Source organism: Capsicum annuum, chromosome 12 (genome assembly GCF_002878395.1).
Source record: "Capsicum annuum cultivar UCD-10X-F1 chromosome 12, UCD10Xv1.1, whole genome shotgun sequence".
NCBI lineage: Eukaryota > Viridiplantae > Streptophyta > Magnoliopsida > Solanales > Solanaceae > Capsicum > Capsicum annuum.
This window is the reverse complement of record NC_061122.1, coordinates 130,671,789-130,697,493: the sequence shown is the minus strand read 5'-3', so window position 1 is coordinate 130,697,493 and position 25,705 is coordinate 130,671,789. Positions and strand designations below refer to the sequence as shown.

Genomic DNA, 25,705 nt, shown 5'->3' with positions numbered 1-25,705 from the left:
AGCTCAATAAGAAAAATTTTTAAAGATTAGGGTAAATCTACGGCAAAATAACTCAGTGGACTCTTGTATTTGATTTTATTTGTAAAGTGGATACTTCTACTTAGACTTTTATCATCTGAATTCTTCAATTCAATAAAACTCACTCAACTCAATAAAACTCAATATTTTAAACCCCATCATTGACCAAGTTTATGTGGCACAAATTGGCTGAGTTGGACGAAATGCCTGAGTGCACGTGCTTAGGGTGCAAGTGAGGGTCATTTTTTTTATATTCTTACATTAAAACAATTTAAGAAAAAAGTTTTCATCAAAAGCTATCACATTCTTCTCTATTGCTAACTGCAATTTTGCCTAAAACTCTCTAATTTCTCTCTTAATTCTTATTAGTGTTAGTGTTTTTGTTTTGCTATTGTATTAGTAGTAACATTTTCAGTGTTTTTCAAGAAAGTTTCTATCTATGGCAGAATCAAAAGATTGCCATGTTATCGTTGAGATTTCGGTTGAGGAAGAGCACCAACAGAAACTTTCTTCAGCTATCACTACTATAACTGCAATTCAAAACCACCCATTAAAGGAAAACTCAAAAAGTCGAGGTCATCTCTTGCTTCTCAAGCTTTGGCAAAGAGAATAGGATCTCTGGCCGCTGAATTGCAGCCAGAGAAACACGAATAAACAGCATTTGTAGAGAGAGATTTCAGATCTGTTGTTTCTTATTTATCTTTTATGCACTGCTCTTTATAATTTTGTTTACATCTGTTTCGGAGGATCACCATGATGATAATGTTAAAAGTGTGAGAAATGATGGATTTCTTCGATTTTGTCTGTTTGTACTTCATTTTGTATTGTGTTTTTGGTGCAGGTGAAACTTTACAGGTTTTGAAAGGTGTTGAGGTAGTTGCAGAGGGAGAGGGTAGATGGTAGAGGAAAAAAATAAAGAGAGGACGAGGAGAGAGGGATGGTGTGTCTCACCGATCACGATGGCAAATTATAGTTGTGGTGAAACAGACAAGGAGCATAGATAGAAGAGAGGGTAGAGGCTGGTGATAGGTGATGGTAGCGTGTTTATGGGTTGTTGTCACACCGGTAGCGGTGGTATGGCAGTGGAGATGGAGAAGAGAGCCCCATCCCCCACTATTTTAATTTTAATTTTTTTTAATTCTCAATTTAAATTTTTTTTATTTTTTTAGTATTTAATTTCTTATGTGGCATTTTAAAAATGATGTGGAATTTAATGTAGCATTTAAAATGACATGAAAGCTGACGTGAAATTTAATACAATATTTAAAAATGACATGGAGGCGAGTGTGTTACACGCACCAAAACTTTGTTTAAAATGTTGAATTTTATTGAGTTGAGGGGTTCAGATGACAAAAGTCTAAGTAGGAGTATCCACTTTACAAACCAAACCAAGTATAAGGGTCCACCGAACTATTTTGCCTAAATCTACTCGGATGATATGTTAATTTAAATAGCCAAGTGACAGGGACTTCTTCTACTCCCTTTCCGGAAGATAGAGGATAATTAGCCTCTAATGAGTAGAACGGGACTCTATCTTTATTATCGTCCGATTAATCAATTCTTCAAAAGATCTATCAAACTATGGATTGAATGATTTGATCAATGAACATTTGATTCTTTCTTCAATGTAGAATCGATTCACACTTCTTTTTTTATGTATAGTACAAATACATTTTTATCTCTTTATACCTCAAATATTTTTAAACTTTTCATTCTCATTTGTTTCTCAACTTTTATTTTAATTTTTTTACCTTTGTTACCTTAATTTTTAATTTTTTTCTTGTTTTAATTTGTTTGTCTCAACTTTTATTTTTCTTTTACTTTTTTCCTATTTTTTCTTTTTTTTCTCAAACGTTATTTATTTCTTCATTTCTCTCTCTTTTTTTAATTTATTGTTCTCAATCTTTATTTTTTATTTTTTTGTTTTTTATCATTTCTCATTTCTCTTTTTTTTTTCTCAAACTTTATTTTTATTTTTTCTTCTCATGTTTGTTTATCTCGATCTTTTTTTTCTTTTTTTGTTAGTTATTCTTCTGTTTTTTCTTAACCTTTATTTTTTTTTCTTATCTTTTTTTTCTCAATCTCTTTTTTTATTTTCCTATTTTGTTTGTTCTCTTTTTACTTTTTTTCTCAACTTCTATTATATTTTGCTAATAAATAAAAAGTTATATAATTCTCAAAGGAATCTTCTTTTTTTGACATCAAAGAAAATTTAAAGGCCAGATTGTTGTTAGAAAGTCCTTTTGAGATAAGTTTTGCCTCTAAGGAAAAAGTTATAAAACAACTCATAAATCAAGACACATTGTAGCAGTATCAAGTTTTTCATGTAGAGCATAACTTGTTGTTTGAAAATCCTTGAACTAAGTTTTGCTTTTAAGGCAAGAGTTATAGAACATCTCATAAATCAAGAAATAATATGGTAGTATCAACATTTGCCCATTGGGCGTAACTTATTATTTTGGGAGGTTCTTGGACTAAGTTTTATCTTAGAGGCAAGACTAATAGAGCATCACATAAATCAAGACACAATATGATAGTGTTAACTCTTGTCCATGGGGTGTAACTTGTCAGCTAAGCCTTGCCTCTAAGGCAAGCATTATATAATAGCTCATAAATCAAGACACGATGTGGTAGTGTCAACTCTTGTCTATAGGGCGTAACTTTCTATTTGAAAATCCTTGGACTAATTCGTGCCTCTAAGCCAAGACTTATAGAACATCTCATAAATCAAGACATAATGTGGTAGTGTCAACTCTTACCCATGGGGCTGTAATGACCCTCTAGGTTATTTTCTTGATTTTTGTTCAATTCTAGCATTTGGAGCCTCCCAACAGTCATTTATGACTTGTCGGAACTGTTGGTTCGATGATCAGATAATTTATTTGGATTTTAGGCTTATTTCTCTATTTTGGAGCTTTCGTTGATTAGGATTTGATCTCGGACTGAAACACCTAGTAGAAGACCACGAATGCAAATTTTGATTGTGTCAACAGCTATGAAAAGTTAATTTTAGGCAAAGTAGACCTTTGGTTCGTGTTCTGAGACACCCAAATTCATTTCGAGCTATTTGTTGGAAAGTTAAGAAAATGAAACATGGGTGTGGGATCCAAATTTGGTCAAAACGGACTCGAATGAAAAATTTAACTTTACCATCGCATTTGGAATGTCTAATTTAGTATGGTTACATAGTTCATTTACGTATATGGGGTTTTGAGTGAATCCTGAGGCTTTGGCGGAAACTTAAAATTTTTTCCAAGTTTTAGCTAATATCCGATAGGTCGGCGATCGCACACCAAGGGTCGCAATTGCAGCATCCTTGGCAAAAGGATAGTACGATCACACTAAGGGTTGTTTCAATCGCAATACTTGCTCCTAATTCCATGAAGTGCGATTGCACACCTACATATCGCGATTACAATGTCTGAGTACCTGGAATGGGTATAAAAGGACCTCTTAGTCCGTGGTTTTGCCCATTTTACTCATGTCTTGAGAGACAAAAACCTTAAAAGAGAGTCAAAGCTTGGGTTTAAGCTTGTAGATGCTTTAGAGAGCTTGGTTATCCATTATTCCGTGATTTTCCTTCGAATTCATGGTAAGTTTTCTTCAATTTCTTGATAAATTCTTAAAACTTTAGGGCTTTGAACTCCTAAAATTTAAGGATTGATTTGAGACCCAAATTGTGTTTTGTTTGTGCTCAACTTTTGAGCACAACTTTATAGTCCTTTGAGGGACCTTATTACGGTTTTAATTTTGGATTCCGTTAGCGGGCCCCGCAAGACCATTCTTGACCCAAAATTTGACTTGAACCTTAATATGGAAATATAGGTCTTGTTTTACTCCTAATAATGAGTAGATTATAATTTCAATAGTGTAGCAGCATTCTGCGATCATAAAGTAAAGACGGACGTTTGCGGATGATTCAAGGATTTGCGGTTCGACTTTGAGGTAGGCTTTTATCTACTCTTCTTCATAAGATGAAGTTTGTTATATATTGCATGTGAATGTGAATGTTAAGATTGATTATAGGTATAATGACTTAGTCTTGATTATTGAAGTCTGGGGATTAAATGAGGGTTTCACCCGTAAGATGAAATACTAATTACACTTTTAGAATCTTATTGTCTTCTTCCTAGATTGAAATAATTCATAGAATGGATATGTAATGATGCTAGGTTTGGGATATGGTGTAAGCATTGGAAGCATGGTTAGTATAATTAACCTTATTTAAACTATTTTAGTGACTTTAAACCCGTAATGTAGGTGGAGTTGACTTTATCGCCCATGTTCTAGGTGAAATTCCTTTCTTAGGATTGATTATGGCTTATGTACCATCAAGAAGTGAGTTTAGATACCTTAGCCTAGTCTGGGGTATAAATTGTCTAAATATGAAATTTGAGGATTAGAAGTGGGTTCTTTCGGCCCATCTTAGGCCAAGACTTGTGTTAGCCCTTGTGGACTTATTTACGGATGTTAGGCATAGTTGAGACTAGTAATCCTCTAGTGTAAGGTTACTTCACAACTTGGTGAGTCATGATGGTATTCCTTTGGATAATTATTAATGGCTCATGGACATAATATACTCATAGATGTGATATTTGGCCTATAGAGATAGTAGTCCTCATAGATGTGATATTTGGCCTATAGAGATGATATTCCTCATAGATGTGAAATTTAGCCTATAGAGATGATATTTCTCATAGATGTGATATTTGGCCTATAGAGATGATTTCCTTATAGTAGGATCATAACCTATAGATATGAGATACTTATTGATATTATGTCTCCTAAATGGGAGATGCTTATTGATATAATGACCCTTAGATGTGAGATACCTTGTTGATATATTATGCCTCCTAGATGTGAGATGTCTCCTAAATGTGAGATAATTATAGGTGTGCTTTATGGCTTATAGATATGTTATGCCTCATGGATACGATTGATAGTCTATAGAGATGACATGCCTCTTAGTTATGCTATGGCTTATGGATATGAGATAATTTACTAATATGATTATTTATATGAGTTCCAAATACATATGTGTGCCTAAGGTCGTGATAATGATGATGTAATTATTTTAGGCACATTATTGGGCCAAAGGCCGTGTTATGATATCGGTTGGACATCCGGGAAGTACTTATCCTTGTAAAGGATGTGGTTGTAGTTTATGAATATTGATGTTTATGGTTTCATTACTTAAATACTGGTGATGGCATGCATATATTTGGTGCATTCATTATCATTAAATCGATAAATGATGTGATTTTAGTTAGAACATGATCTTTTTATTGCACTTCCTAAATAAGGGTTAAAGCCCACTTTCCATCTTAAAAATAGATTTCTTCGTAACAATAACTATTTATTTTAATGGATAACTTTTGCATAAAAGAGATTAATAATGATATTTTAAAGATTTGACCGAGACAGATTCTGGTCTATGTTTTGGTACTACTAATTACTCTGATCGTGAGACATTTTGATCCTTTCTACACTTTTATAATAATTTAGTCCCAAAGTTTATTTCGGGCAATAGATTTATGAATTTACACTCTTTTTAGCCACGGCTTAAATTTGTGCACCTATTATATATCTATATGCATATCTCTCCAGTATGGGATGGAGGAAGATGATGTATTGACGATATAAATTCTAGGTAAACTCCGATGACAGATTCTAGTATATATATATATAGATGATGATATTATTACTTGAAAAGGCCGGAGAATGACTATGATGATAAGTTTATATACCTAGAAAGGTCGGAGGATGACTATAATGATATGCATATATACCCAATAAGGCCGGAGGATATTGTGATGATGATAATACCCGACAAGGTCGAAGAATGATTATGATGATATACCCGGTAAGGCCAGAGGTTGATTATATTGATGTTTCTATGTATACATCTATTGGTTCGAGTCTGGCTATCTCTATATATGGCAATTGTATATACCAGGCAAGGGCAGAGGATGATTATGATAAAGGTGTTTAGGATGGTGATGGTTATGATGATGATTGTCATGACCCGAGGCTACCCCCTAGTCGCGACAACGGTGTTTATGATCACAAGTAACAACAAGCTAACCCATGAGCTAGTACCTGCTATGAGCACTGAACAATATAATGACAATAGACATGCGCAGAAAATAACTGATAAGGCCATAAGGTTTAGCTACTAAAAATATAACTGAATTCACAAGTCTGAAAATATCTGTCAAGACTAATAAAGTTGATAAAACTAACTGACTGTCTGAATGTCTGAAAAGTCTCTAACTGACTGACTGTGGAGTTGAAGGAATAAACCCCCAACTGACTGTAATAAAGAAATACTAAAATAACTAAATGAAAGATAAACTTATCCTCGAAGGATAAGGACTCACCACTGGTGTTGCTACTATAACGTTGAATTATCTAAGCGCGGTCAGGTAACTGACCATCCGAACCTATGATATAAGACATCATAGCGTGAAGAAAAGTATGCAATCAGTACTTTGAATGTACTGGTATATGAGATAATGTTAGGATGAAATGCATGGGTTAACTATGCATGAAGTAATGACTGACTGAATATCATGAGATAACTGAGTATGCATGCATGAAACTAAAATAGTGAGAATGCAAGACCAAGCATATAATATTTCTTAAATAATATGTAAACTGGATTACTAAAATCTGATAACTGAATACTGGAAGTCTATATGCTATGGTCAAGCAAACCTGAGCTAAATTCTGTACTGAACTGAGATGGTGGGGGGTACCATATAACCAACATGCCCCAATCTAAGCTAATCGGGGTCCAACCTATGACCCCAGTAGGAAGGGTATCAATACCATGCCACGAGTACTAACACTGGCTGTGTGGATCCACTAAACTGATGTCTCGAAGGACCAGGGTGTCAAGCCTCACTGACGGGTGACTCCTTATAACCTATGCTGGATACCTAGTTCTGGAATACAGGGACTGCTACTAACAATTCTACCTAACTGGCGAGGAATCTGCCATCCCGATATTCGCTCGGTGCTAAATCCTACTCCCAACTGAACTGACACTGATTATTGGACTAAACTAAGCTTAACTGAACAAACAACTTTTTATAATAACTAACTAAATGACAATGCTCATGGTTTATATAAAATTATTTTGACGATACTGAAATTATGTAAACGATTAGGTATCAGGTGTTTATAACCCACCAGCACTGAATGGAAATAACAATGATGACTTATAAAGCTTTAAAAAAACATAGTAGGGGATCATTGCTCAAAATCCAACATTTAGACATTTTAGCAAACACATAAGAGTCATAAATTTAAGCATAGTAATGGGTAAAGCATGTGATAATAACGTGATTACAATACTAAAACCATGAATTAGGGATTTCAACATGAAGATTTCAATATTCAAAACAAGTAATGGTTCATCCCATCGAAAACACTGGTAAACATAATTCAAAATCAAAATAAATAATAGCTTTATGGAGATAATTCAACTTAAACATGTAAAAACTCATAATTTAATAATAAAAAAGGATTCTTGGACTCCATTGGTAAAATGGGCCCATGGATGAACATCACGCATACCTTAAACCCTTAAGCTTGAAAGAGAAACACCAATCTTGATGCTTTCTTGAAGATTTTTAGATTTGGAAACTTAAACTCTTTGTTTTCTTAGATAGAAAGTAATGGAATTTAATGATCTTGGGGGAGGAGAAGGTTTGTTTTTTGAGAGGAAATTGGAGAAGATGGGCAAATAATATCCTAACTAGTGTTATAACTCATGATTTGATGAATTGAGTTGAGGGTAAAAGACACAATTACCCCTCAGATATTTAAATTCATAACTAGAATGCATTTTAAAGGGGGTACTACGACGTGATAAGGGCTTCATCGCTATTACGATCGTGACGCAGCCCTATCGTGATGAGTTGTTGGAATCGCGATCCAAACATGACCCAATCCTTATCCAAAAAGTTTAAAACTTCTCTGAGACATTTTCCTTACACCCCTAAACATGAATTAACTTAAATACCAATATCTTGGGGTCGGGAGGACCAATTTAAAAATCCTCAAATTTAAGGGTCCTTAAAAATGACTAAGTCCCTAACTTAGTGAAATTTTTAGGCTTTAAGCCTCTTATGCATGCAACTAAGAGTTGAACTGAACTAAGAATAGTACAGGGTATTAAAATGATATTAAGATATTGATTAAACTCACCGGTTTAAGTCTGGATACATATTATGATACTTGGATTGGTCATGGTATTGTTGATCTGTAGCATTCATCCTTGCATGCGCATTGCCTATCACCAGTATGCACCTATATCTATCTGCCCATATGAGGGGTTGCATAGGTATAGGTGATGAATATGTTATGTGGGTGTTGTATATTGATTGAATTTTATGATCCTGGGGCGTTGGGGGTTCGTTATAGGCTCGGATAGGTATTATTTGTCTGGACTAGCCAGTCACTCGCGTTGTCATTGATATTTTTATTATTATTATTATTATGACCATTGCTCTGGCTAATTTGTGATAGATTGTTTAATGATTCAGTATCGAGATTTGAGGTATGATTCTTGTTCTTTAACTTACAATTATATTACTATGCATGATTATCCCATTAGTAAACATATTGATTAGAAACCCTGAGTATACTAGCCCTAGCTCCTACTATGATTATGAGACCTTAAAATGTTGGTATGATGATTTAGGCTAGACTTTGAGTTGACCTTATTTATGTACATACATACATACATACATATATATATATATATATGTATACCTAGTCATATGTAGCTACGGTGTTACAGTGTATTCCTTCCTTTCATTAATTCAGATTGTACATTCATTCCTTGGACTTGTATACTTTTATATATCTTCCTTCCACTCTTAATTTGTATATTGGATAGTGATTACGGCATAGTGTTGAGATTCCTGAGTATGGATAGAATAGGATAGCTCATTCTTGATACTTCCTTAGCCTTATTATGTTAATTTCTTAGGCTTAAATAGGATAGTTTATCCTTATTATTTCATAGGATTTCATATGTGGTTGTTGGCAATTGGGAATAGACTTTATTTTTGTTTATATATTGTATATATCTACATTATTTTTGGAGATCAGTCGACAGTTGTCTATAGAGTACCACGTGTTTGGTACTCATACTATATTTTTGCAGCCTACAGATTATAGTACAGGTTATTGTTGTTGATGTATGTGTCGTACGGAGCAACCATGGTTCAGAGACCTAGAGTGAGCTCCAGACATTTGGAGTAGTACTTTCCTCCCTCATATGTACTAGACTAGTCTTAATATTGTATTCGAAGAAAAGATGTATCAGTGTAATTTCCTTGATACTTTATTTTGTATTCTTATTATACTAAAAGCTCTTCTACTGATACCACCAGGTTTTGAGATTATGTTATGTAATTGACCTTTTATTATATTTATCCTACATTTTTTCCTTGATTCTTATGTTAGTCTATTACTAACAGTTTCGGGCTGTGGGATTGGCTTGCCTACTGGTGGGTTATAGTAGGTGCCATCATGATTGAGAAATTGGGTCGTGACAGGGGCATAACTTATTGATTGAAAGTCTTTGATTTATAAAACATCTGATAAATCAAAACACAATATGATAGTGTCAAATCTTTCCCATTGAGCGTAACTTTTTGTTTAAAAGTCCTTGGGCTAAGTCTTGCATCTAAAGGAAAGAGTTATAGAACATCTCATAAATCAAAACATAATGTGACAATGTCAACTCTTACCCATGGGGCATAACTTGTTATTTGAAAGTTCTTGGGTTAAGTTTTGCCTCTAAGGTAAGAGCTATCGAATATCTCATAGATCAAAACACAATGTCATAATGTTAACTCTTGCCCGTAGGACATCAAAACACAATGTCGTAATGTTAACTCTTGCCCGTAGGGCACAACTTGTTGCTTGAAATCCCTTGGTCTACGTCTTGCCTCTAAGGGAAGAGATATAAAGTACTTCATAAATAAATACACAATATGGTTGTTGCACGCAACTGCATACACAAGTATACGTGGTCTCACCAAGTAATATAGTGGCCTTTTACAAGCCAAGTATCAATCCCTCGGAGACTTGTGTTGACAACTATACAATTCTAGTTCACTATTATGATTAACCAAGTGCTATCATAATAAAAAGAGTTTGAAAAGTTAAAACTAAATGTAACCATAAACAATGCGGAAAAGTAAAGGTTCTTGGACAAAAAATGGGAAGAAACCCAGGGTTAAGGCTCTGTAAACAATCATACTATGCTATTGAACTTCACTGATTTGGTAACTTATCTTGGTTGTTGATTCACGGGGTTGATATTAGGATCATGGTTTTTCGAGCCTCTAATCACCTATATAATTAGACCCACAACTACACCGTTGAGCGGAAATGTGAGAACTAAGTTAAATGCATTCATATTTCATCCCATAAGTGAATCATATAGGGCACGTAGGTATATTTCTATCCTAAATGTAAATTATAACTTCATTTTGTAGAATATTATAATGCTATTCTATTTACCCCACGTTCTATCCTCTTGTTCCTTCTTTCGGGCTCACAAGATGACAATGGATGTATTATAAGGGTCGATAATCCTTAAAATAGTAATAACAACGATAAATAAACAACCAAATAAGATAAATAATCAAAACCAAATCAACTCATAACAAGATTAATCATGTTCTTAGCCTTAACCCCAAAAAATGGTGCTTTGCCGCTCATGGACATAACCATAATTGCAATGATTGAATACATGTTAAAAACCATAAACAAACCAAAGTAATGGAAGAAAAACTCTAATTAAAGTGTTCTCCATCCTCCCTCAAAGTTTTAAGGTCGTCCAAGGTGTGTAACATAATGTTTAAGGGTCCCATTTATAGGAGGACACAAGTTGTCGATTTGAGCTTAGGCCCATGCCATGCCACGTATCGTGGTTCCTGGGGTCTGTGGCATGTCCTTAGCATAGTGAAACACCTGAATTGGTCACTTAGGATGCCCCCAAGGGCATGGCGTGGACCCTAAAGCAGTGGCTAAGGTCCATGGCTCGCCAATGACTCCAAAACGTCCATTTTCAATCAAGTCTTATCCCATGCTTTTCCCCATACATTCCAAGCCTTGTAATGTTGTTTTCAACTAATTTCCAGCTTGTGTATCATTCATATATCATCATGATTAACTCATCAACCATCTTATATATCACGACCTGAACCATGGCCTGGTGTGACGGGTATTTCAAGTCCCCCGTGGACCAGAAATCACCCTCTGCACCTAACCATACCAAACACAACACACACCAATGTCAGATGAATTTCGAACATATAACAAGATAGCGTGCAATAGCGTAAGAAAATTTTAATGCATGTTTATAACCAATTATCGGTGATCGGCCGACCAATCCACCATCACCACCCAATAACCACAGTAGTCCAAACAAAGCCTTCTAAATAGAGTATCAAACTGAATATCAATAAAGTGTTGGGACATGCCCCCGACTATAGCCAAACAAATCTAAACAGTCCAAGACATAAGAAAACAAAACATGAAATATAGAATTTCGACGTATGGAAGCTCACCACTTCAATGTCAACTCACAAGTTGATCTCGAATCCCAATCACTAAGCAGGAGTACTTGAAGTATGGCCAATTCCTGCGTCGCATGGAAAAACAACGTCCGAAGACGGTTAGCAGGGTGATGCTAGCATGTAACTTGAGGATAAGGATAACATAATGACATGATCAACAGTTTAAAATCATTAAAAACCAATGCGTATACATATATACTTCACATGTCGGGATAAGGAACAAGGTTTAATATGCACTTAAAACTTTAGCCTGGATTGTGTAGATCAACCATCATAACATATACCTATTTTATGGAAAAATGACTTTAGAGTCGACAATTTATTTAGGAAAATTAAGAAAACCCTTTAGAAATTATTTAAATGATTCAAAACAGAAAAAATCATTTAAGTTAGAAATTTTGGGTAAGTGATTCCTATTAATACTCTTGGAAGATTGTTAAAGCACCAAGAGTATTCTGCTAACTTGCGGTTGTCCGTACTATTTGAAAACAGTTCTTTGACTAACCTTAAGAAAAGAAGTTGGTTTTTGAAATGAAATTGATTAAGAAAATATTTATTGAGGTTTATGGAAAATCAGTTTTTTGATGGCTTAATAGAGAATTTAACTAAGTGTGAAGGGATAAATGGCAAATAAACATATAAAGGGGTAAAGGGGAAAAAGAGATTTAGGCTTTTATGCCAAAACCCAATTGTACCTGTCCTAAACTATTCATTTGGGTTTTTGGCCAATTTTTACCTGTCCTAATCTAAATATTATGCTTTTGGCCCATAACCAGTCCTAAACTATCTTTTCGAACCCTTTGGCCTAGAACCTGCTTAACCTGTATTAATTATATAACTTTCGCTTCGAGACCCCAAATGAATGAATAAACAGATAACTAAATGAGTAAAGACAAGTAAAGCAACACTAAGAAAAATATGAGACTTGTAGGTCGCTTAGCTACTTCAACAAAGGGCCTTTGACCCATTTTTCCATGTTCCAACTCTTCGTATCCATGCACTATATGATTGTCTTTCCAAACTGATAAGGGGAGAGACGGGCCTCAAGGGCCCATAGAGAAGATGCAAAGAGAGAAAAGAGTCCATAGAGGATTCGAGCGTATCCACATAAAAAGAAAGAAAAAGAAAATATAAAGAAATTATCATGTAATCTAAAAAATAATTAAAATAATCTAAGAAACGTGCAACAAAACTCGCGTATAGGAGTCAAATAGAAAGTAGTAAATGCATCCATATAGTTGGAAAGAATAATCAATCAATAAGGTTTTACATAAATATTTATATCTATGATTAATCGAGTGCCATATTCTAAAGCATATGAATAACTTCAGCAAAATAGTACAAAGGTTTGAAATACTCTCAACACTCCTAGTTAACTTTAAAACATTTGCTCATGTAAAGGAAAAAGGGGAGTACTCAAATTTTCATAAAGATAATCAAAATGTAAGGAAAGTAAAAAAAAAATCAAATTTTCACTATTAATACTAATTAACGCATGAGGGAGGCTAATAATTTGGGAGTAAAAGAGCAAAGTAGTGACACTAAGGGGATAATAGAACCTTTTACTCCAATTATTTGTTGTTGAGACAGTAAAGAAAAAACTGCATCATGTCAAATATCAATTTAGTTTATAATTTCCAGGAAACAAATCAGCTTCTCCATCATGTTTAAACAAGAAAACTTAAGTTACTTCTTTTAGGAAGATTAAGAAAATCACACACAACACCAATTCAAAACAAAATTTCTGGACCATTGTTTATGTGATGAAACAAACCTGGAAAAAAAACGAGCTTTAAGAGAAATATGTGCGACCTAAAAAAGAAAGTGTGTTTAGTCAAAGTGACATTCATGGAGAAAATCACACCTGATGAATTGCTTCCCAATATCTCATTGGGACGAAGGACTAGAAAATAAGGATGAGTTATGGTGATAGCCTATCTTATTTTTTGCTTCTCCCATATCATCGAGAAAACTAAGATGGAGGCAAGAAAAGATTGTTGCATGCGTCTTAAAATCCTATGCTAATGCAGGGAACTAGGAAAGGCCTTTAAACATAATGGATTTAACAAGTCTTATTGATGACACTAAAATAAAGGACACGTTACAGATTTTTTTTTCAATGATCAGATTTACACATTCAACACATAAGTCAAGACCAAAATACAATACACATACCTCTCAAGGAAAGTATAATAACACGCCCATTCTTCCAGCATCATAAGCCAAAACAGTGAACTCATACCGCACAAAAAAATATACCACACAAAAAAATAACATTCAAGCTTGGAATAATATATCGATAACTAGAATAAGGGGGCAATTAAGTTGAAATCGGGAACCACAACTTACAACAACAAACATATGAGCTAAGAATACTATCAAAAACATAAAAATGGAGATAATAAACCAAACAATATGCTAAAGTAAAATAGGAAATTACAAACCAGACCCAACGAACACTGGTTCGAACAAAGTATCAAAGAAAATCAGTAGATTCGCATTTAAACACTATAATACATATCACAAAAATTCTATGGCCTTTAAGGATTCTACAGCAAACAAATCCCGACATATAATACTAATACTATCAGCGTACAACACTACTAAGATAGCAAATATTACTACAGAATAATCAAAAAGAAGAAGAAAAACAAAACACCAAAACTAAATGGGATGAAGCATTACCTATTTTGGAGTAGCAAAATAAGATTCGAGACTGCAACGGAAGCTCGACCACCACCGAAAAGCGTTGCCGTCAATTCGAGAACTTCGATTAGTCGACGAATTTCACAAAAAAAATTTACCAAAAAAGAACTTTTCTTGAGAGATTTTTCTCTAACTTTCAAGACTTGTCCTTTTATTGCTCCACAGTGAGATTTTTATAGAACACAAGATTAGGAGTGAATTAAAGTTTCAGCTGAAGTGGAAAAAGAGGGAAACGGGGTAATTTCAGAATTGCAAAATGAGATATTTTCAATATTTTTGGATGATAGCAGAATATTGTCGTCATTCTTGTACTGATTTTGGATTTTCTTGGAGAGATTTGAATGGGGCGGCCAATGAAAATTGGGGAAAAGGAATAATCGCAATAAACCAATAGAATTCGCACAAATACGTATGAATTTATATGATTCTATTCCAAAAACAATGAATTTAAACATTGGATGAGCCAACTCATTAATTTTTAAAAGATTCTTGGCTTTTCTCGTATGAATCCATGTGGGGCGAGCATGTGACGAGTGGGAAACAATCAAGTCGATCTCAAATTGTGTTGGACAGGTTGCCATTATTCGATTAAAGCTAAATCGGAGTCAGATTTTCAGCATCGAATTGTCAGTGTTTGTTATTGTTGATCGTTAATGGAAGTTGTTATTAACGGGTTCTTTTACTGTTTTTCGTTGTTGGCTTATAGGTAAGGAAAAGGGAATTGGGCCAGTGGGTCAGGTCTATTGTTGGACCTGGTAAAGTAGGTTGGGGCGGTAGTTTGGGGCTGGCGAGTTTCATTATTTGTTGGGTTGCTGTTAATTAGAAATTAGGGATTTGTGTGTTTATGAAATAGTACAAAGATATTCATTTAGTTAATTTATTTAAATTTTAGCCATAATTTAAAAACAATCGATTAATTATACTGCAATTGTGATCGATTTGATTTCAATCATGGCCAAATTTGATAAATTGACTAAATTAAATCGCAATTCGATACAAATTAACACTCAATTTAATATCGGGCTTCTTGATTTAATAAAAATCAAGTAAATATTTTTTTCAAATAAATTCTTGTCAAGAACAAATTGTATTTAAATCAAGATATTACCCATTTGAATTAATTTTCACGGTCTATCTCACTAAAAGTCCAATTTTGATAAAATTGTTCATTTAAGTAACAAAATTCATACAATTTCGTATATGTGAATATGAAAATGTATAATCATCACTTAAATAATGAAATTAAGCCAAAAAAGTATTTTGGAGCGCATTTATCTAGATGAAATAACTATTTTAATTTTATTAAGAACTAAAGTAACCCAGGATTAAATTAAGTCGTGGAGGAAAAAAATTAGGTGTCAACAACTACCCCTCTCTTTGGGTTAGGTGAATACAACAAGTAACCATGGGCAAAGGGAGTTTGACATTCTAAATTTTTATTCAACCACAAATTCATTTCTGAAAGAGATTGGTTTACGCATAATTTTTGTAGAGTTATGGCTGGACCCTGATATCGATTTTCCTATATATCTCAGGTTATATGAGAATTCAGGCCATTTTTAGTTCAAAAAGCTTGACTTAAAGCATGATTTTCAAAGAAATCACAAGCTATCTCGATTTTTAAATTTTAGTGAAATCAAAAAGTTGGGGAATAAGCAAATTGGGAGGTAAGGTTGGAATGCAGTCGAGTTTTCTATATAAAGCCCAGCCTACATATTGTTTAGACTCAAGGAATTAGACTACTTGTAGTTTAACTCAATTGGTAGAAAAGATAGTTTTTTATTTCAGATGATCTTTGGATCGGGAGGAGTGATAAGTTAATTGAGTTGAGGAAAAGAGTCTTGTAACCTCTTAACCATGACTGTGGGATCCTTCACATCTATAGGCAAGAACTTACCTGGATGTAATTTCCAAAACTCTAAGTATGTTGTCACTCGAATTTGAAAGAAAGAGAAGGTTACCCTCGGTGTGAGTTTAGAAATATCCCGAAGCTGAAGCTGAACCAAAATATTCCAAAATACTGTATGACCCCACAAAATCCTTAGCTTAATTCAGTCCTCTAATCTTGTTAAGGGGTCCCAAACGTAGAATATTCTAGCTAAGTATTCAGACTTAGTGTCATTCTAGCCTTTAAAAGTTGGCAATCTTATTTCATGGCCTTTACATCCATTATAGGTGGATATTTAGGTTGATTCACGATCAGGAATGTACATAGGTGTTCTCGGACAAGTTTTGGATTTTTTGGACATCATTTGAAGCACCTTTAGAATCCTAAAATAGTGGATCAACACGATCTTGGTGCGCCGCATCGACTATCGCTTTGATAAATATCATTCCCAACTCTCAGCATCAATTTCTAGTGAGTCGACGTGGAATCGATATAACGCGTTGGCTATCACATTGATGCCAATGATGCGGTGCGTCGGTCTGTGCGTCGATGGTACAGTTTTTCAGTCATTAAAAGACTGCATCATTGGGGGTATTTTGGTCTTTTTCCTTCAACCTTCAACCCCCAAAACACAAAATTTATCACTTAGAGAGAAATTAAACTCATCTTTTTTCAAAATTGCTCAAGAACAAAATACTAGAAGATTCAATTTCAAATCAAGAACTCAAGATTCTACCATCAATTTTTAGAAATTCCTTAACTAAGGTATGTGAAGTGTTCATCCAAGGGTCCCTTCCACCCTTGGAATCCAAGAAACAATTTTAGACTCGAAGTATATGAATTCCATATTGGGTTTGATAATATCTATGTTTAAAAATGATTAATTGGGTTTCAAATCCATGTTTCATGATCAATTTCATGTGGAGTTAATTAATTTATATATGTTACCATGTGAAATCATGCTAAATCCTTCAAAGGGTGAATTTAATATTGAAATTGTGTGCTTACATGTTGATTAGTACTATGTGCATAATTTATGCCTTTCAAGTGACTGATGAATTAAGCATGTGAGTTGAATAGTGAAGTTATATCATGTTAGCATGTGTTTAAGTTCATGACATGCAAGTGTTTGTTAAAATGCCCCAATGAATGAAGAATGATCAAATGCTTAGTTTACATGTTTCAAGTTTATGTCATATCTCTTATTTTGTGCTATCGAGTCCTGGGGGTACTTATACTCGATAATTTAGCTGATATTTAGAGCCATGGTCAGTCATAGTACAGTAACAGTTACGTCACTATCAGTAGTACTCTCAGTCAGTTACAGAACTCAGGAAAAACTCAGTAGACTCAGTATTCTTCCAGTCTAGTTCAATACTCTGTCCAGACCTCGATAAACTCAGTCAGTTAATAGAATTTAGTAGTTTTCGATAGTCCATGGAACTCAATGTACCCAATTCAGTTAAACAACAATATCAGTAACAACTCAGTCCATCCTAGTACAGACTAGAATTAGTTCAGTGTTTATTCAGTTGGGAGTAGGATTCAGAATCGAGTTAACCCAGGGATGGGGACATTCCTGCCAGCAGAGGGTTTGACCCTTAATAGCAATCCCTGTATTACAGAACTGTGTAGCCAGTGTAGGTTGAGATATCTTTCTGCAAAATATATTAAGGATTGATATATCTCATTCGAGTTATCCTACCAGCGAGGGTTGACAGAAGAGCTTTCTATCAGAGAGGGTTAACTCACAGCTTGTCCTTACCCATGATACGATATTGGCACCCTTCCAACTGGGGTTACAGGTTGTACCTCAATCAGTTTAGAAAGGGGCATGTCGATTAGATGATTACCTCCCACAGTCTCAGTTTAAGAATAAAACTCAGTTCAGTTCTACAAATTCAGGACTATCAGACATAGTCACTCAGCTCAATATGAAATTCAGTATGGTTCCATAGTATTCAAAACTGTTAGATATAGTTATTTAAATAATCAGTAATACTGTATTCATAAACTCAGATATCTGTTATCAATATTCAGATTCAGTACTCAGTATTAGCACGATCTCAATTATAGTCTATATATTTATGCATGTACTCTTACTCAGTCATACTCATGTTATTCAATTATTATTGTGCATGCATATGAAACCATGCATTTCAGCCTACCTCACTGAGCATACCAGTACATTCAAAGTACTGACGCATGTTTTTCTTTGCGCTATGATGTCTTATATCATAGGTTCAAATGCACGGGCTCCAGAGTACCCTTAGCTGTTCAGATTCTCAGCTTTTAGGGTAGTGGTGAGTCCTTATAATTCAAGGACATGATTATTATTTATAGTAATTCAATTTTATTTTAGTAGATGGAGTTAGTTGGGGGCTTGTTCCATCAACTCCACAGTTCAGACAGTTGGAGGCTTTTCAGACTAAAGTATTTTCAGACAGTTGTTCAGTTTTTCAGTACTTATATTCAGATTTATTTACAGATGTGAACCTGATGGCATATGTTTTTTTGTCTATTTCCACAATCATTATAGTATTTATTACATAGTTATTGCAGCAGGTACCAGTTATGGGTTAGCTTATGGTCCTTCAACATTATGAGCACCATGGAGCGTTTAGGGTATAGACTCGGGGCGTTACAAACTTGGTATCAGAGCCTAAGGTTCAACAGTGTCCTAGGAAGTCTAAAAGCCGCATCTAGTAGAGTTTTGTGCATAGGTGTATTACGCGACACACTTATGGATAGGAGGCTATGAGATGTTTTTGGAAAAGTTTTCTTTTTTTTCAGTATCCATGTTGTGCGGGTGAGCATGAGCTCCAGTTACACTCTCTTTCTAATCTTAGCTTCTCTTCCATTTACAGAATATGCCTCCAAAGAGAACTCAGGGAAGAGAAATGGGAGACCAGTCAGCCCGTCCATCCAGATTCTTTGGGTGAGCATGTCTCCCATACGGAGTTCAGAGCAGCCTTCACCACCCTATCTCATTCTGTAGTAGCCCAAAATAAATGCCCAGCTTCCATTCCGACCAACCCAGTGGCTAATACTATTGCTTCGAGGATTTAGGACTTCACCCAAATGAACCCTCCATCGTTTACCGGGTCTAAGTCAAATGAGGACCCTCAGGAATTTCTTGATCAGGTGTAGAAGGTTATAGATATCATGGGGATGACTGCTGCTGACAATGTTGAGTTGGTCTCATATCAATTATAAGATGTGTCTCGCTCATAGTTCAAACAATGGAAAGCAGAGAGGGCCGCTAATACAGGGCCCATGGAATGGGAGGAGTTTGCAGTTGCTTTTCTGGATAGGTTCTTCCTACTAGAGTTGAGGGAAATGAAAGTTTTAGAGTTTATCAACCTGAAGTAGGGTAATATGACAGTGCAGGAGTATTTTCTCAAGTTTACTCAATTGGCCAGATATGCCCTGCATGTTGTGGCAGATAGCAGATCTACGATGAGTAAGTTTGTATCATGGGTGTCTAGCAATGTGGTCAAAGAGTGCAGGACCGCAATGCTGATAAAGGAGATGGACATATCCAGGATTATGGTCCATGCTCAATAAATAAAGAAGGCCAAGATTAAAGAGAAGGAGAGGGGGAGCAACAGAGTGAGGATAGCTAGTTTCAGCTTTGCTCAGCCTAAGTCAGAGGGTGGGAATCATTCTTAGTTCTGCCCAAAATCCTCAGTTCCAGCTCTGTTCTTAGCCACTGTGCCAAAGCTGAAATTCGGAGATGGCAACAGAGATAGGGCATCAAGCCTTAAGCCTCAGGGCAGTGTTAGCAGTGCCCAAACCAATCCCCTTTGCCAGAAGTATAGCAGAAACCACCAAGGTATCTGCAGAGCTGGCAAGGATGTGAGTTTCAAATATAGCAAGCCAGGCCACATAGTCAGACAGTGTCCTCAGGTGGGTTTGTATAGTCAGCATACCCATCCCCCAGCTCAGTCCGACCACCCAAATCGGCAAGGTGCCTCATCCAGTGCCACCAGTGGGTAGTGCTCAAATAGATTCTATGCTCTTCAGTCCCAACAGGATCAAAAAAGTTCTCCTGATGTGGTCACTGGTATGTTACAAGTTTATCATTTGAATATTTAGGCTTTGCTAGATCCAGGAGCTTTCTTGTTATTTGTGACTCCTTATATAGTAGTTGATTTTGGAGTCAGTCTAGAAATTCTAGCAGAGCCTTTCTCAGTCTCTATCCCAGTGGGTAAATATATCGTAGCCCGACGAGAATACAGGAACTATTCAATTATGATATCTCAGAAATTCAGGTCAGCAGAATTCCTCGAATTAGAGATGATTGATTTTGATGTCATTCTCAACATGGATCGGCTTCATTCCTTATATGCCTCAGTCAGCTGCAGAAATAGAATTGTCCAGTTTCAATTTCAGTCTCAACATGGTCAGTTTGTTTCTTACCTTCGGGAAAGAAAAATAATATCAAAGGGATATGTCTACCATCTCGTTCGAGTCCAGGACTCTAGTTCAGAAACCCTTACTCTTGAATTAGAATTAGTAGCATATGAATTCCCAGATGTGTTTCCCGAAGATCTTCCAGGAGTTCATCCCAAAAGGAAAATTGATTTTGCAATTGATCTCCTTCCAGATACTCAGCCCATATGTATTCCTCCATACAAAATGTCACCTACAGAACTCACTGAATTAAAGGAACAGTTAAAGAATCTCTTAGATAAGGGATTCATTAGACCGAGTGTGTCCTCGTGGGGTGCACCAATTTTATTTATACATAAGAAAGATGGTTCCCTCAGAATGTGTATAGATTACCATTAGTTAAATAAAGTTATGGTTAAGAACAAGTATCCACTTCCCAGAATCGATGACTTATTTGACCAAATTTAGGGTGCTAGCTATTTCTCTAAGAAAGACCTCAGATCAAGCTATCATCAGCTCAGAGTCAGGAAATGTGACAGCCCAAAAACAGCTTTCAGAACTCAGTACGATCACTTCAATTTTTAGTCATGTCCTTTGATTTTACCAATGCCCTAGCAGCCTTCATGGACTTGATGAACCGTGTGTTCAAACAGTATTTAGACATGTTGGTAATAGTCTTCATAGATGACATTCTTGTTTACTCCCGTAGTGAACACAAATCATGCAGACTATCTCAAAATAGTATTGCAGACTCTCAGAAACCATCAGTTATTCGCCAAATTCAGTAAGTGCAAATTTTGGATAAGATCAGTAGCATTCCTTGGACATATCATTTTCGGTGATGGCATTAGAGTTGATCCCCAAAAGACTGAGGCAATGAGAAACTGGCCCTGACCCATCTCTCTATCAGATATCAGGAGTTTCTTGGGTTTGGTTGGCTATTACCGATGGTTTGTTGAGGGATTTTTGTCTATTGCATCCCCTATGTCCAAATTGATTCAGAAGAAAGTCAAGTTCCAGTGGTCAGATTTTTGTGAGAAAAGTTTTCAGGAGTTGAAGACTTGACTTACCATAGCTTCAGTTTTTACCCTACCAGATAGTTTTGACAGCTTCGTTGTGTATTATCACACTTTCAGAGTCGTATTGGGTTGTGTTTTAGTGTAGAGAGGTAAGGTAATAGCCTACACCTCTAGACAGCTTAAGCCTCATGAAAAGAAATATCCTACTCACGATCTTGAGTTAGCAGCAGTAGTGTTTGCCTTAAAGATTTGGAGGCACTATTTTATATGGTGTGCAGTTAATGTGCTCACTGATCATAAGAGCCTGTAGTTTGTGTTCTCTTAAAAAAACCTAATCCTCCATCAGATAAGGTGGTTGGAGTTATTAAAAGACTACGACATGAGTGTTCTGTATTATCCAGGCAAAGCCAACATAGTGGTGACGCCCTTCGTAGAATGTCTATGGGTAGTGTTACTAATGTGGAGGACAGTAAGAAGAAGTTAGCTTAGGAAGTCCATCAGTTAGCCTGGTTAGGTGTTCGCTTAGTCGATTCAGCAGAAGGTAGTGTATGGGTGCAGAGTAGTTCAGAATCATCCCTAGTTTCAGAAGTGAAGGAAAAGCAGGATGGGGATCCCAGTCTAGTCAAGTTAAAAGAATCAGTCAGAGATCAGAAAGTTGAGGTTTTCTCTAAAGAGGGAGATGGTGTGCTGCGTTACCAGGTCGGCTATGTGTTCCAGGTGTAGATGACTTAAGGCAGAAAATTCTTGCAGAAGCGCATGGTGCGCGCTACTCGATTCATCCAGGGGATACTAAGATGTACCGTGATTTGTAGGAGATCTATTGGTGAAGTGGGATAAAGAAAGACATAGCAGGGTTTGTAGCTAAGTGCTCAATGTGTTAGCAGGTTAAGATTGAGCATCAGAAGCCTAGTGGGTCCATGCAGGAGTTTAGCATTCCCACCTGGAAATGGGAAGAAGTGAACATGGACTTTGTGAAGGGATTGCCTCGTACTCATCATCAGCATGATTCAGTTTGGGCCATTATAAATGACTAAATCCGCTTATTTCCTTCCAGTCCATACCTTATATTCAGCCGAGGATTACGCCAAACACTATATTAGAAAGTTGGTCAGATTGTACGGTGTTCCATTGTCTATCATCTCAAACAGAGGTACCCAATTTACCTCTTATTTCTGGAAGGCATTCCAAAAGAGTCTTGGCACCCGAGTTCATCTCAGTACAGCCTTCTATCCTCAGACAGATGGTCAAGCAGAAAGGACCATTCAGACCTAAAAGATATGCTATGAGTGTGCATGATAGATTTCAAAGGTAGTTGGGGTGACTATTTGTCTTTGATTGAGTTTGCATATAACAACAGCTATTATTCCAGTATTTAGATGGCTCCGTTTAAGGAATTTTATGGAAGGAGGTGTAGATCTCCCATTGATTGGTTTGAAGTGGGTGAGGCCGCAGCGGTAGGGCCTGACTTGGTATTTGATACCTTATAGAAAGTCGACTTGATCAGGGAAAGACTTAAGATAGCTCAGAGCCGGCAGAAATCGTAAATAAATGCACGCAGAAAGGATCTCAAGTTCGATATTGGTGACTACGTGTACTTGAAAATCTCTCCTATGAAAGTGGTGAAAAGCTTTGGCAAGAAGGGGAAACTCAGTCCCCGATATATCGGTCCATACCGAATTCTCAGTCATTTCAGAAAGGTAGCTTACAAGCTTGAGTTGCCTTCAGATCTATCTTCAGTGCATCCAGTATTTTACGTCTCCTTGCTAAAGAAATGCATAGGTGACCCAGCAGACATGGTCCCTGTAGAGGGCATAGATATTCAAAATAGCCTCTCTTATGAAGATATTCCAGTTGAAATCCTTGACTATCAGATTCGTAGACTGAGGAATAAAGAAGTCCCTCTATTCAAAGTTCTTTGGCAGAATCAATCCATTGAGGGAGCTACTTGGGAAGCAGAAGCAGGCATGCGGGCCAAGTATCCTCACCTTTTCTCTACAGACTCAGACCCAGTCCAATGTAATAGTTTTCCTTTAACTTATTTAGTTTCATGTTCAGATATTAGTTACAAACTTAGTATCAGTTACCATTGCATGTTCAGTCATGTATTCATGCATCAGATATGCATGTCCAATATGAGAAACTCAGCTTATCAGTAATTTCAGTCATGCGTTCATGAATCATGTTCAGTTATGTGCTTATACATTAGATATGCATGTTCAGCACGATAATTCAATGTATCAGTGATCTTAGTCATGAAACCATGTTTTAGTTGTGCATGCCCAGTTTTTAAGTTTAGTCTTTCAGTATTCTTAGTCTCCACAGTCTTATTCAAGGATGAATGTTCCCAAGGGGGAGATAATGTAAGACCCCACAAAATTCTTAGCTTAATTCAGTCCTCTAAGCTGGTTAAGGGGTCCCAGAAATATTATAGCTAAGTATTCAGACTTAGTTTCATTCTAACCTTTGAAAGTTGGCGATCTTATTTCATATCATTTGCATCCATTATAGGTGGATATTTAGATTGATTCATGATCAAGAATGTTCGTAGGTGTTTTCGGACAAATTTTAGATTTTTTAGACTTCATTTGAAGCTCCTTTGGAATCCTAAAACAGTGGATCAACGCGATCTTCGCGCTCCGTATCGACTATCGCATTGATAAATGTTTTCCCCAGCACCCAGAGTCAATTTCCAGTGAGTCGACGCAGACTCTATGCGATGCATTGGCTATCGCGTCGATGCCAATGACGCGGATCGCCAGTCTATGCGTTGATGGTATAGTTTTTCAGTCATTAAAAGGTCATGTCCTTGGGGGTATTTGGGTCTTTTTCCCTCAACCTTCATCCCCCAAACCGCAAAATTTATCACCTTCGAGAGCAATTAAACTTATCTTACCTCAAAATTGCTCAAGAACAGAACACTAGAAGATTCAATTTCAAATCAAGAACTCAAGGATCTACCATCAATTTTCAGAAATTCCTTAACTAAGGTATGGGAAGTGTTCATCCAAGGGTCCATTCCACCCTTGGAGTCCAAAAAACAATTTTAGACTTCAAATATATGAATTCTATGTTAGGTTTGATAATATCCATGTTTAAAAATGATTAATTGGGTTTCAAATCTATGTTTCATGATCAATTTCATGTGGAGTTAATTAATTTATATGTGTTACCATGTGAAATCATGCTAAAACCTTCAAATGGTGAATTTAATGTTAAAATTATGTGCTTAATATTGATTAGTACTATGTGCATAATTTATGCCTTTCAAGTGATTGATGAATTAAGCGTGTGAGTTAAATAGTGAAGTTATATCATGTTAGCATGTGTTTAAATTCATGACATGCAAGTGTTTATTCAAATGCCCCAATGAATGAAGAATGATCAAATGCTTAGTTTACATGTTTCAAGTTTATGCCATATCCCTTATTTTGTGCTATTGAGTCCTAGGGTACTTGTACCCGATAATTTAGCTGATTATTTAGAGCCATAGTTAGTCATAGTATAGTAACGGTTACATCACTATCAGTAGTACTCTCGGTCAGTTACAGAACTCAGAAAAAAACTTAGTAGACTCAGTATTCTTCCAGTCTAGTTCAGTACTCAGTCCAGACCATGGTAAACTCAGTCAGTTAATAGAATTCATTAGTTTTTAATAGTCCACGGAACTCAGTGTACCCAGTTCAGTTCAGTTAAACAGCAATATCAGTAACAACTTAGTCCAGCCTAGTATAAACTAGAATTATTTCAGTGTTTATTCAGTTGGGAGTAGGATTCAGCACAGAGTTAACCCAGGGATGGGGGCATTTCTGCCAGCAGAGGGTTTGACCCTTAGTAGCAATCCCTGCATTACAGAACTACGTAGCCAGCATAGGTTGAGATATCTTCCTTCCAGATATATTGAGGGTTGATATATATCATTTGAATTATTTGCCAGCGAGGGGTTGACGAAAGAGCTTCCTGTTAAAAAGGGTTAACTCACAATTTGTCCTAACCCATGGCATAATATTGACACCCTTCCAACTGGGGGTTACAGTTTGGACCCCAATTAATTTAGAGAGGGGTATGTTGGTTAG

General features: G+C 36.0%; 1 long non-coding RNA gene across 2 annotated transcripts; it reads right to left on the bottom strand.

Moving 5' to 3' along the window:
* Positions 1 to 10,684: 10,684 nt before the first annotated feature.
* Positions 10,685 to 22,179, bottom strand: LOC124889238. Of its 2 annotated transcripts, XR_007047930.1 has the most exons (3): positions 14,310 to 22,179; positions 11,616 to 11,689; positions 10,685 to 11,310 (listed from the first exon to the last, which is right to left on the bottom strand). It is a non-coding gene; the product is annotated as an uncharacterized LOC124889238 (long non-coding RNA). The 2 variants fall into 2 exon arrangements; XR_007047929.1 differs by having other exon boundaries at positions 11,616 to 22,179.
* Positions 22,180 to 25,705: the final 3,526 nt, after the last annotated feature.